The 13,479-nt window shown below is 41.9% G+C and overlaps 2 non-coding genes across 2 annotated transcripts; one reads left to right on the forward strand and one right to left on the reverse strand.

The window, feature by feature from the left end:
* Positions 1-3,216: 3,216 nt before the first annotated feature.
* On the forward strand, positions 3,217-3,290 carry trnan-auu (transfer RNA asparagine (anticodon AUU)). The gene has a single exon. It is a non-coding gene; the product is annotated as a tRNA-Asn (tRNA).
* A 6,885-nt stretch (positions 3,291-10,175) lies between these two features.
* On the reverse strand, positions 10,176-10,247 carry trnac-gca (transfer RNA cysteine (anticodon GCA)). The gene has a single exon. It is a non-coding gene; the product is annotated as a tRNA-Cys (tRNA).
* Positions 10,248-13,479: the final 3,232 nt, after the last annotated feature.

Consider the following 13,479-nt stretch of genomic DNA (forward strand, 5'->3'; position numbering starts at 1 on the left):
TATCCGCCAACCTATTACTTTTGCTCATGATCCTTCAAACGAGTGAGTATTTCGGGCGATTATCACCGTTTTATTTCATTGATGTTTTTCCGATTTTCCTCTAATATTTATTCCCCTCATTGGGGAGGTCTGGCTCCTCGAGTTTTGCCCTTGGACCAATGAATGCCCCGAGTCCATTTAATGGAAAATCAAACTGAACTATCTCAGTCAGAACGGCCGGTCTGGGGGAGGGATTTTGCTTCCCCGAGAAGGGTAGCCTTGGCTGATGAATATACCCAGAAGAAAATTGCAATGTTAATAGTCTGGGGCCAGTTAGCTAAGGAAATAAATCTCTGAACATTCTCCCATTTTAATTTTTCTCACGGAATGCAGTCCATCGCTAAGTTTCAGTAGATTAGTGAATTTTAGTGAATTAGTGAAGAGCCCGCGTTATTATTTGTATATCTGTCTAAGTGTGTTTTTTCCGTGTGTGTGTGTGCATGTGTGTCTGTCTGTCAGTCTGTGTATATGTTTTTGGCTGTGTGTCTGCGCGTGCCTGAGTATGTACGGATGCCTTTGTTTGTTTGTGTCCCTGCGTTTTGTGAGTTTCTGTGCGTGTCTGTGTGTAACTGCACCTGTTTTTGTCTGTAGGAGGGAACCTATGTGGCGAAAGAGAGAATTTATTTTTGTGATTGTCTGTGACAGACAGAGAGAGAGAGAAAATGTGTGTATTTTTGACTGTAAGAGTGTATGCGTTCGAGAGAGAGAAAAATTGTGCTCAAAACGTATTTCATTTTAAATCAAAAACACATCTAAGAGTTATGTTTGTCACATTCTGTTATTTTTTCCAGCGCAGAGCCAGCTGGATAAACTTTTCCAAAACCCCACAGTAGTAGCAGTGATTGAAGGGGGTACTGTAGTGTTGTGCTGTCACTACCCCACCACATACGCCGCAGCTTACCTATATTGGTACGTAGAGTACTCGGGATAGGCCTTCAGTAGATGCTGGTCAGACATACTGCTGGTAATGAAGAGAACGCGCCTACATTTGGAAAGCGGTATTCTGCTGTACAGGATAAAATGAAAACAAACATCCTTTTGAACATCACAGACACTCAGATTTCTGACTCAGCCGTGTATTACTGCGCGGCGATGAAGCACCACGTTACACAGAGCCTTAACACTCGTACAAAAACTAACAGTTCCAGGTGATGTGTGACATTACACGCTCTTTCGGAGAATGTGCGCAGACGCGATGGGCCAATTGGCCATCATTTGCACTGCAGGGATTGCATGCATTCCATGGATCCCTAATTGTCCTGAAAGTAAATGGCTTGCTAATGGGTTGAGGGAGTAGTGTAGAGTCAATCAGGAGTCGCATGTCGGTCAGGTTAAGGAAAGATGGCGATGTCCTCGCCTGACGCCCTGAAGGACATTGCTGAGTAAATTAATTTTCCATGTCAAACGATGAAAGTTCACGATCACCATTATTGATATTAATTTTCAATCACAGACTGTGTTAATTTAACGTTTACCAGTTTCAAATGTTAGAATTGAATCAATTGGTATGGAAGATTACCGTGGCCCTCTGACTAATGCGCGGAGTGACATTGTCACATGCCCACTGTCTCCTCTATAAGGGAAGTTATTTTCGAGACATTGCAACAGTGACTGCATTGCGAAAGTACCAGATTGGCTGTCACATGCTTTAGGATAACTCGTGGTGCTGAAATGTATTTGTTTCCAGTTTCCAATTCTCCAAAATTGATAAGCTTTTAATGATTTATCTGAGGAATTTGCTGCTGATAATGAACACTATAAAGCGCTAAAAGTTTTTCTTCGTCTCGAAAGCTGACGTCACACGAAGTGTTGGTGTTTCATATGCCCTGTTAAAACATTTCCCCTTCTCTGTTCTGATTTTGATTCGTCTTCTTTATGTTTCAATTGCTTCAAATGGAATTAGATAATCTGATCATCAGAATGAATTTAGGAGCGGAAATCTGTGGTCTCAGTAGCATTTGCAGTAGCTGAATATTTTTCCATGAATCATCTTCAGCGGAGAATTACACATCCTTACACTCGGTCACTGTTTCTATCAGGAGTTACATGGAGATGGGAAACTACCGTTAGAACCGGAAGTGCACCTGTATCTGACTGAGGTCACTGGGACCGCAACAGCCAATCTCAGGTTATGACAGCAGCGAGAAGCTCCGCCTCCCGACCTCGCTTTATAATAACGTTAGCGGTTAAACTGACAACGGTGCATTTTTTTTTCCTCAAGGAATCTTCATTCGGGTAAAGGTGACAGAGTGAGCATTTCATTCATTGGAAGACTGATTTTGCAAGTTATGGTCACAGCGAGGACGGAAGGTAAAAAAAAAACTCTGCTGAACAAGTGCTAACTGAAAGTTTAGCAGAATTGTCCATAAGTCAAACTAGAAACTTATAAATCCCTTTGAATGTGTGTAATATTAATCCCGGATTCTAAAAATCCTGCATGAACTAAACATTGATGAAAGATCCGTTATTTATAATATATTCCCTGCAAGTTATCAATGTGTGTCACATTCTGTGTTCGCTATGACGTACATACGACGTCAGTGAACTTCAATATATTGCTGTTAAACAAAAGAAATTCGAGTTTTCAGCAGTGTCAGTGATTACTGTGCGTTCACACACACTCAGTGTGTGAATCGCGGCATTGTGCATTGATATCATTGAATGATAAATGTTACTTCCTTCTGAATATCATTATCCCGTTTGAAATTTCAATCTTTGCAGTTTGTGCATTTGGATCAGTTACTGTCCGATTGTCAGGAGACTGGTGGCTGTACCCTACGCCAAACACAGAATGTCATGACATATGAGCGGGAACAAGAGACACCGAGCCTCAATACTGGTAGAACCAGCGGTGACATATTGTCAGTGTCTGCAGGTTTCTAAGTAAATAGGCGTAAAGACAAACAACAATGTGGTTATTCGGTATCTGTGCAATGTTTGGAGCGTTTATTACAGGTAATTAATTTGAGTGCAATTTTGAACTAAACGTGAACAGTACTTGGGGTAAAACGTGAACACTGTGGGGTAAAATAGTAAAATCTACATGTTTAGATTTGTAAATGATACCATAATTTGGTCTTTCTATGTCAGGTTTCGTGAAAATTGCATTGGCGTCGAATTTGCAGCCAACACGCCGTCACCCTGATTAAGGATGCCATGTTGATCGTTATTGTGTCAGTCGCTGTGGCGCAATTGGTTAGCGCGTTCGGCTATTAACCGGAAGGTTGGTGGTTCGAGTCCATCCAGGGACGGTGGTTTCACTTTTTTTTCTCTCCATCTGCTTTCATTGTCTCTTGGGTTTTGAGTGTCACTGAGTCCTTGGGCAACACTAAAAAAAACTTATCGTATGTTTCTGTCTCTGCTGTTAGCCGACGTTAATTTATTGAACATTTATCTCTAACATATTATTGGTAACAATTTATATATTTCAAATATTATTAAACTCAATAACTGAACTCGAAACTTTAACCCATGTTTGATCTTGGGTTGCCATTATCCTGCACACGCCCCTTCTTTCTCAGATAGATCAGGAATTTGTCTATCCCAACCTGAAATGTGTTCAACGACGGAAATACACAGCAAGTCGGCAATAATCAGTGGAATGAGGACGGAGTTAAACTTTCACCAGAATGCTGTTTTTATAATTGCAAAGTCCTGAGATTGAGAGCAGATAATTCACATTTGAGTTTCTTTGAGAGCTGAATGCCTGCCGTGTTTTACATGGTAAGTTTCACAGGATCAGCAACGTTGAGATTGGTGGGTTTTGGAAATTTGAAGTTACACGTGAATAGCTTGTGGGACTATTTCATTTATCATTGCCGTCTTGCAGTGTGTTTTATGTTCTGGCAAAACCTGTATTTATAATACATGCATCAGCAGGTTTTGCAGAATCTTTGGACACGCATCAAATTTTAAACACTTCCATGTGTCACCTGTGTTCCTGAAGTATGCTGATTATTGAGCTCAAAAAAACTGACAAAACCTTTTCAAAGCAGCTGTCCCATCGCTCAGTGTTATTAAATATTAAGGCATCACATTATTTCACAGCCATGTGGCACTTCCCCTTCCCCAATGCTTGAATAATATTCGGCAACTGCAGTCACGGAGAAAGAGATAAAATTCGGGGCAAATGTTACTTTCTGAATCTTATGTTAGATCAATGACTCTGCCACATGGCTAAGATTTTCAACAGAATTAAAATTCTACAAAACAAGGATTTACATTGCAATCTGACTGCACGGTTTGATATTCTCGGCTGGTCACATTGGTCATGAGCAGCGTTTCTGGATTGGAGGAGTTAACATGTTCATTTCATATACGATGGGCTCCTCGATTCAAAATAAGGTGGAGACATAATCGAAATTAATATTTTTTTAAATTTTCCCTGATTCTAGGTCGTTGTTGCTTATGAACTGGATTGGAGCAGACAAAATGTTAATTTGTTCTTCACCATTTATTTAAAAAATGCCCTCAGCAAAGTCGCCACTGACCTTCTGTTGCTTTTCTACTTCCACTGTCACACTCACGGTGCAGCTGATGTAGGCTAGATGGATTTGCCATGGCAAGTGAGTGACGTTACGGTTATACGGTGACAAAAAGTGCCTCAGTAAGGTACTCTGGGCTAATATTCTCTGGATGATGTTTCAGCTATTTATGAATGAGGTACGGAGAGATTTTTTCACTCAAAGTCTTGTGAATCTTTGGAATTCTTTGATTTATTATCACATGTATTAGCATACAGTGAAAAGTATTGTTTCTTGCGCGCTTTACAGAGTAAGCATACCGTTCATAGAGAAGGGAATGAGAGAGTGCAGAATGTAGTGTTCCAATCAAAGCTAGGTTGTAAGAAATTGATGAAAGCATTGTTGGAGACTTTAAAATAGTTAGAATGACGTTTTAGAAGCATAGAACGAGAGTGAAGGATAGAATTAGAAGGTATGCGGGGCACAGCTTGCAAGAAGTAGCCTCGCTCGGGCGCCATCTTGCATCAATTCTGTAGCCGCACAGAGGTCTGTGGATCTTCAGTTGATGAAGACATTGAAGGTTGAGGTGGAGAGTTGTTGGAATCTAATTGAATGAAGGGCAATCGGGATAAACTGGGAAATTGGGGTTGAGGCTATGGATCTGCCTTGATTCAATCGTCGAGGAGGTTCAATGGGACATGTGAACCAATTCTACTCCATTGATTCTATTCACTGGCAACACCAGATACGGCATCAATAGGTTCTGCTGGTACCATTGATGAGTTCAGGGCAGTAGTGATGTGGAGTTGCAGGCGTTGGACTGGGGTAAGCACAGTAAGTAGTCTCACAACACCAGGTTAAAATCCAACAGGTTTATTTGGGAGCACAAGCTTTCGGAGCACTGCCAGTTCAGCATATGAGTCACCTGATAAAGGGACAGTATTCCGAAAGCTCGTGCTACCAAATAAACCTGTTGGACTTACAGGACAGTAATATTAGATCGAATCTCACCACTGCTATATGTCCAGTTCATTATTTTTGCGAAATACCTTTGTTATCACACTAATTCCATGCAACCCAAATGTAAATTATTGTTGGCAATTGACGGGTTTGTGGAACCAGTTTCCTTGAATCATTGCATTGCAATGTTTCTGTGGTGTAGTGGTTGTCACATTCGCCTTATATGCGAAAGGTCCCCGGTTTGATTCGGGCAGAAATACTTTCATCATAAAGAGAAAAGGTTGCAAGATCTAAACTGACCTGACAGCATCTGTGGAGAGAGAATAGAACCAACGTTTTATGGCTGGATGACCCTTCGTCAGAGCTCCGGACTCGAAATGTTGGCTCTATTCTCTCTCTACAGATGCTGTCAGACCTGCTGAGATTTTCCAGCATTTTTTAATTTTTATTTCAGGTTCCAGCATCCGCAGTATTTTGCCCTCACACAAAAATTTCCAAATGTTTTTAATTTCCGGAAGCTCGTGCTACCAAATAAACCTGTTGGACTTACAGGACAGTAATATTAGATCGAATCTCACCACTGCTATATGTCCAGTTCATTATTTTTGCGAAATACCTTTGTTATTACACTAATTCCATGCAACCCAAATGTAAATTATTGTTGGCAATTGACGGGTTTGTGGAACCAGTTTCCTTGAATCATTGCATTGCAATGTTTCTGTGGTGTAGTGGTTGTCACATTCGCCTTATACGCGAAAGGTCCCCGGTTTGATTCGGGCAGAAATACTTTCATCATAAAGAGAAAAGGTTGCAAGATCTAAACTGACCTGACAGCATCTGTGGAGAGAGAATAGAACCAACGTTTTATGGCTGGATGACCCTTCGTCAGAGCTCCGGACTCGAAATGTTGGCTCTATTCTCTCTCTACAGATGCTGTCAGACCTGCTGAGATTTTCCAGCATTTTTTAATTTTTATTTCAGGTTCCAGCATCCGCAGTATTTTGCCCTCACACAAAAATTTCCAAATGCTTTTAATTTCAAAGGATTCGCCTATTGGAATTAGTTGCGCGTTTATCACGAAGAAATGAACCGACCCACTGGGTATTCCCAGTATTTTCTGATTGCAAAGTCAGGAACCACTCATTGAAAGGAACAAAAGGAATTTCTGTGATAGATCAGAAGGCATGATGAATTTCATGACACCAGGAATGGTAGGCAAGGCAACATTGAGCCAGTGGAAGTACTGCCTGGAGGGTCTAGTGGTTCAGAGTCAATGTTTCCTCCGCTATGGCCCGGAATTGATGACAAACTGTTAACTAAACAGAGCACTTTGCTCAGCACGTACTAAATTTCTGGAGTTGAAAGTATCTGAAAATAAAGGAAGAAGACATCATTTGCTTCAGTTGGTTCCAAGATATTGGAATGACTGCGTGACAATGTCAGTAACGAACGTGACCTGAAATGAAGCAGTGAAGAGAGAGATGGTTATCAACGAATTTCAAATCTCTGATATCAGCTTTCCTGGCGTCCCGTGGTTAGGATTCGGCGCCATGTTCCGCGTTGGATTACCAGGCAAATAGTGAATAACTTCTTATTTAACTCTTCATTAACCGAATTGTCCAACATTACACCCGATGTGCTCCAACCACTGAGATGAATTGTTTCAGAGCTGGAAAAATCGGAGATGTAACAACAGCAATAAACTCTGAAGAAGAATGACACGGCAGACATTTATCACAAAAGCGAGTGACACACATGTCAAATTCGTCCTCTTTCAAATCGCATCGATTAACTCCTTGTTCTCCACCTCGGATATTTCCACATCCATCAAATATCACCCACCTGAAAATTCAACCTCTTCTTCGCTCCACTGATGATGATACACTAACTCCGCACTAGGCGCAGGAATTGGCTCCATAGCTCAGTGGTTGGAGCACATCGGGTATAATGTTGGACAATTGAAAGGTTTTTTATTAGTGGCACCGTTAAGCTTACATTAATACTGGAATGAAGTTACTGTGACAATTCCCTCGTCGGCAGAACCGGCACCTTCTCGGGTAAATTGACAGCGAATTTAGCATGGCAAATGCACCTAACCAGCACATCTTTCACTCTGTGGGAGTAAGAAGGACACCCACGCAACACGGGAAAAACATGCAGACTCGGCACAGACAGTAATCAATGCCGGGAATCAAAACCGGGTCCCTGCCGCTGTGAGGCAGCTGTGGCACCATGTTGCCCAAAAAGATATTCTCTTGTTCATAAACGGAGAAAGAGGAGACAGTATTTGGAAAGATGACCTAGTTCTGTCTTAATTCATTAAAAATGGGCGTCGCTGGCTGGCCAGCATTTATTGCCCATCCTGGTTGCCCTAGGACAGTTTGGAGTCAACCACTTTGCTGCAGCTGTGGAATCAATGTCGGCCAGGCCGGATAAGGGACGGCAGATTTCCTTCCCTAAAGCACATTACCGAACTCCATGTTTATTTTTCCGACAATCGACAATGGTTTCATGGTCATCAGTAGATTCTTAATTCCAGATAGTTTTAATTGAATACAAATTGCACAACGTGCCGTGGCAGGATTCAAAAGCGGGGCCCCGTAAAATTGGATGAGTTTCTGGATAAATAATCTCGCGATAATACCACAAGGCCATCGTCCTTCCTAATATAAGCGTTTATCTTGAGAGATTTGGGTGTGTTTGTACAAGGAACGCAGGAAGATAGCGTGGTGGTGCAGCAAACAATAGGAAGGGAAATGACATTTTGGTCTTTATTGCCAACAGATTGCTGTATAAGAATAAAAACACCAACCTACATTTATACAGGGTTTTGTTGGGAGCAAGTGTGAAATATTCGGTGCAGTTCTGATATCCACAATGTTTTTTTCAGAAAAAGGCTACCCTTCCATTGGAGACGGTCCACTTGGTAGGTTCCTGTGATGAGAGAGTTCTCCTGGGATGAGAGGCTGTGTAAATTGGGCTGAAATTCCCTGGAGTTTGGAAGACTGAGAGGCAATCTAATTGAACCTACAGAATACTGAGAGATTGTTTCCCAGTCTCAGATGAGGACTCATCGGAGAACTGACACACAAACACATCCAACCAAGACTCTAATTCTTAACTTTAATTGCATATTTGAAATGAATATATATTATACCATGTGATATGTATGCTATGAATATTCATTAAATAAATAACGTTGACAACACCTGACAACAGTCGAGCGACAACACTTGAGGAATATTTTTATTGTTGCCTCGGTTCACAAGCCGGAACTGCGCGACAGTGAATACTTAGTTGGGTGGATTAGCAAATTTGCTGATGACACCAAAGTCGGTGGTGTGGTAGACAGTGAGGAAGGGTGTCGTAGTTTGCAGGAAGACTTAGACAGGTTGCAAAGTTGGGCCGAGAGGTGGCGGATGGAGTTTAATGCGGAGAAGTGTGAGGTAATTCACTTTGGTAGGAATAACAGATGTGTTGAGTATAGGGCTAACGGGAGGACTTTGAATAGTGTGGAGGAGCAGAGGGATCTAGGTGTATGTGTGCATAGATCCCTGAAAGTTGGGAATCAAGTAGATAAGGTTGTTAAGAAGGCATATGGTGTCTTGGCGTTTATTGGTAGGGGGATTGAATTTAGGAGTCGTAGCGTTATGTTGCAACTGTACACAACTCTGGTGCGGCCGCACTTGGAGTACTGTGTGCAGTTCTGGTCCCCACATTACAGGAAGGATGTGGAGGCTTTGGAGAGGGTGCAGAGGAGGTTTACCAGGATGTTGCCTGGTATGGAGGGGAGATCCTATGAGGAGAGGCTGAGGGATTTGGGATTGTTTTCGCTGGAAAGGCGGCGGCTAAGAGGGGATCTTATTGAAACATATAAGATGATTAGAGGTTTAGATAGGGTGGATAGTGATAGCCTTTTTCCTCTGATGGAGAAATCCAGCACGAGGGGGCATGGCTTTAAATTGAGGGGGGGTAGTTATAGAACCGATGTCAGGGGTAGGTTCTTTACCCAGAGGGTGGTGAGGGATTGGAATGCCCTGCCAGCATCAGTAGTAAATGCGCCTAGTTTGGGGGCGTTTAAGAGATCCGTAGATAGGTTCATGGACGAAAAGAAATTGGTTTAGGTTGGAGGGTCACAGTTTTTTTTTTTTTTAACTGGTCGGTGCAACATCGTGGGCCGAAGGGCCTGTTCTGCGCTGTAATGTTCTATGTTCTATGTTCTATGTTCTATGGGGAAAATGAAAGTACAACCACCGCCTCTGGATGGTACTGAGCCACCAAACATTTGCTTAAAGTCGAACGCAATAACGAATTCCGCCACTGAGATGAAGACACACTATATTAGGGTGTCAGCGAGTGCTGTATATATCCAACCCCAATTCTCTTTATAAAAACATAGTCGAGAACTACAACATGACCACATCGTTTACAATACTATGCAAGCCCCTTTGACGACTTCTTCCCCACAGTGTTGCAGCGATTTAGTGGTTTCCCGGTTCTCCCAACATGGGGAAGAGCCGTTTGATAGAGCAGAAAGGGACAAACTGTTTCCACTGACGATTGTCAGTAACCAAATAATAGGGATTGAAGGTAATTTATGAAAGACCGATTTGTATTTGTGTGACGCCTTTCAGGGTTGGTGGACGTCACAATGCGCTTTGCAGCCAAAGAAAAACATTCACAATTGAAACTAAGGTAACAATTAGACAAGAAAGAGGGCACTCGGATTTGAACCGAGGACCGTTTGATCTGCAGTCAAACGCTCTACCACTGAGCTATGCCCCCTCAGCTGTAAACTAGTGCTCGGGATCCAGCATAGTCTTATTAAGTGGTGGAGGGGGATCCAGTGGTCAGACTGCATCCCGCTTTGTCTCAGAGTTTCTGAGTGAAGTCGGAGAGCTTAGCGTTTAAGTTAGCGAGATGCTTTCTTGTGATTTGGCTGAGATTTGAATCCAGGTCTAGGAGATGTTTGTGTCAATCTAATCGATACAATCTACCCCATTGCCATACAGATTTGACCTTGTATCCCCATCTCTATTGGCAGCCTATCACTGTCCTTCACAATCTGTGTTTGTTCTTGAACTGTTGCCCATGTGACATTTCCAATTCGGACAGAAATATAGATCTAACTCCACTGCTTCGGACAGAGCTGTTTTCGATCAGGAAACAACTCAGGTTTGTGAAATAGATTAGCAAAAACTTTAAATTTTGGCATATCGAAGCCGACCTATGACCCTGAAAGCGTCAAATCCTAAGCACTGGACCACCAGGGTTTCATTCTCCTGGTTCTCCCATAGACTGGATACAGGAATATGCACAGTGCCAATTATTCACAGTCGCATTCTCCTTCCAGTCTTGTGCACGTTGTTCAGCTTTGAAATTATTCATCTTTTCACATCAGCTTCCAGTGTGATGAAAGCAGAGCAGTGATAAGCTGATGTTTTTCAACAGGTTTACCACAATAAGGTTTATAACAAACATTACTCTTTGAATGTGGTGAGCCACAGTGAAATTTAATGCAGTAGAAAGTAACTCACTCATTCTGACAGTAGGTGCCAGCAATTGCAATGTAAATATGATGTCGAGATACCGGGTTGGACTGGGGTGGGCACAATAATAAGTCTCACAGCACATTGTTAAAGTCCAACAGGTTCATTTGCTCCAATAATAAAATCAATTTGCTTTATTTTATCAGCGCCCCGAAAGCTCCTGACTCCAAATAGACCTGGTGTTGTAAGACTTCCTAATGTAAATATGAATTGTTGTGGGCAATTGACAGGATTGTGGAATGGGGCAGATTTTTCCTTCTTCCTGTTCAACCTGCCACAACTATCGCTCCCGTTTTTGACCAGGAAGCAATACCCACTCTCCTTAATTCATCTGTTGCACGAGAGCAATGAATCATCATTCCCTAACCGCGAATCGAACCCAGACCATGGCAGTGAAAACAGCGAATTTTATCAACGAAACCAACACGGAAATTGAGGTGACCTGAGCATTATTGAGCAATTGTGTGCTTGTGTGTGCGTGCGTGATTTCGGACAAAGGTCACGTGCTCCAGGGTAATCCTTGATGAATGAAGCCACCAACATATTTATCGCTGAGCTTTTTGTGTTCTTGAGAAATCGTCCTCTGGGGCTGATGCAATGAGGCCAGGAGAGTAACTCACTGCACCGTCCGCAATGTGATTGCGGTGCGATTTGCTGAAAGCTGTAAATTTTATAAAAATAATCTTTTTGCGAATTGTAAATGAAATGCCCTTCAGTACCCGGTAAGAATTCGCACAACACCAGGTTAAAGTGCAACAGGTTTGTTTGAAATCACGAGCTTTCGGAGCGCAGCTCCTTCATCACTCACGCCGAGGATTCACCACATTTTTCTGTCTTTGAATGAAAGCAATAGATATCTCGTCAATTCCCCTGTATCCTGAGTGGACGACACTGATTTCCACAGTACACTGCTTTAAATGTTTGTTTTCAATGTGAAATTAGGTGGTTTGATTCCATGTGAAGCATTTAAACTTACACTCTTCCGGGAAGATGGTGACATAGTGGTAAAATCAGTGGAGTATGAATCCTGTGGCCCAGTCTCACAGGTCACGATCCCACCGCAGTCTAGAACTGAAACGGAAGTGAAAGCTAGTCTCAGTAATGAAGCTTTGTTTTCTGATTGTCATGAAAACATATCTTGCAGAAGGAAGTCTGCCATTCTTCTCCTTTCTGGCCTCCATGGGACTCCAGTGGAAAGGCAATGTGATTGACTCTTAACTGCCCTATGAAATGGCCCAGCAAAATACTCAGTTCAGAGGGAAATAGGGATTGACAACAAATGCTGGCATTGACAACAAAATATATATTCCATTTTAAGAAATGATTAATTCTCATTTTGTTTCATTTCATGTCAAACAGTGTGACACATTCTGGTGTCTCATTATTTAAAACCTCAGCCTTTCAACTGTTCAAACAGGTAAGATTCAGTGAGAGAAAAGTGAACCACTGTGATCCAAAACTAGCTTTTGTAGTTGCTGCAAATTCCACGTCAAAACAGAAAATGTTGGAAGGACTCATCATCTTCAACAGCTTCTGTGGAGAGGGAAAGAGAGTGAATGATTCAGGTTGCTGACCTTTGACCCTAACTGGAAAAAAGTAGTGATTTAATGGTTTACAAACAAGTACAGAGTCAAGAAAAATAGAGAGGGAGAGGAGGAAAGAACAAACAGTCTTTTGATCGGATGGAAGGCTGGAGTGATTGAATTACAATGGAGATGATTATTGTTCCCACTGACACAATCTCGCAGATCTGGGTTTAAATCTCATAATAAATGAGAACAAGACCTCTCGCTGAGTTCAGCGCTAAACTCCCAGCGAACTGGAGGCAGTATTCAGTCGCAAACCCACAACTTTGACACAAACAACGTAGAAAGGAGAACGACTCAGTTTGAGCGGTGACACTTCTGGAGTAACGGAGATCTGAAATTCACCCAGGAATGAGGCAAAGTTTGAACTGTTACATTAAACTACACCCAGGGTGAGTTATTCCAATTCCCATTTGCGACTGTGATGTTCCACCATCCTCAGCCCCTTTTCTCATTCAAGCAGACAGATCTCAATTACTATCTGAACTCACTGATCAGCCTTGGAGAAACAACTGTCCAATTCAATACTCTCATAATATCTGTAAAACAGATTCAAACATTACCACTTAAATCCAGAGATGAATATATTTTATTTGTTTTTCACTTTAACCCATTATAAAGTGTCAGAAATTTCAAATCAATTCCAGATTTGTTGTTGAGCTCATTGGTTTTGTTCCTGTTCAATTTACTTCTCCTCAAAGAACTTTTCTTGATACCCGGGAACCCTGATCTTTTTTTTTCCATTAGTTTTTGTTTGTACTTGAATGCTTTGAAATAGCAGCTCATTTCAATATATTTTATCAATTCCAATGTCAGAAACAATGATACCCAAGCTTGCTGGTTTTCAGTTCCGTTTTTTAATCAGAGACAGAAACAATCACT

This window comes from Mustelus asterias, unplaced genomic scaffold (assembly GCF_964213995.1).
Source record: "Mustelus asterias unplaced genomic scaffold, sMusAst1.hap1.1 HAP1_SCAFFOLD_87, whole genome shotgun sequence".
NCBI classification, from domain to species: domain Eukaryota; kingdom Metazoa; phylum Chordata; class Chondrichthyes; order Carcharhiniformes; family Triakidae; genus Mustelus; species Mustelus asterias.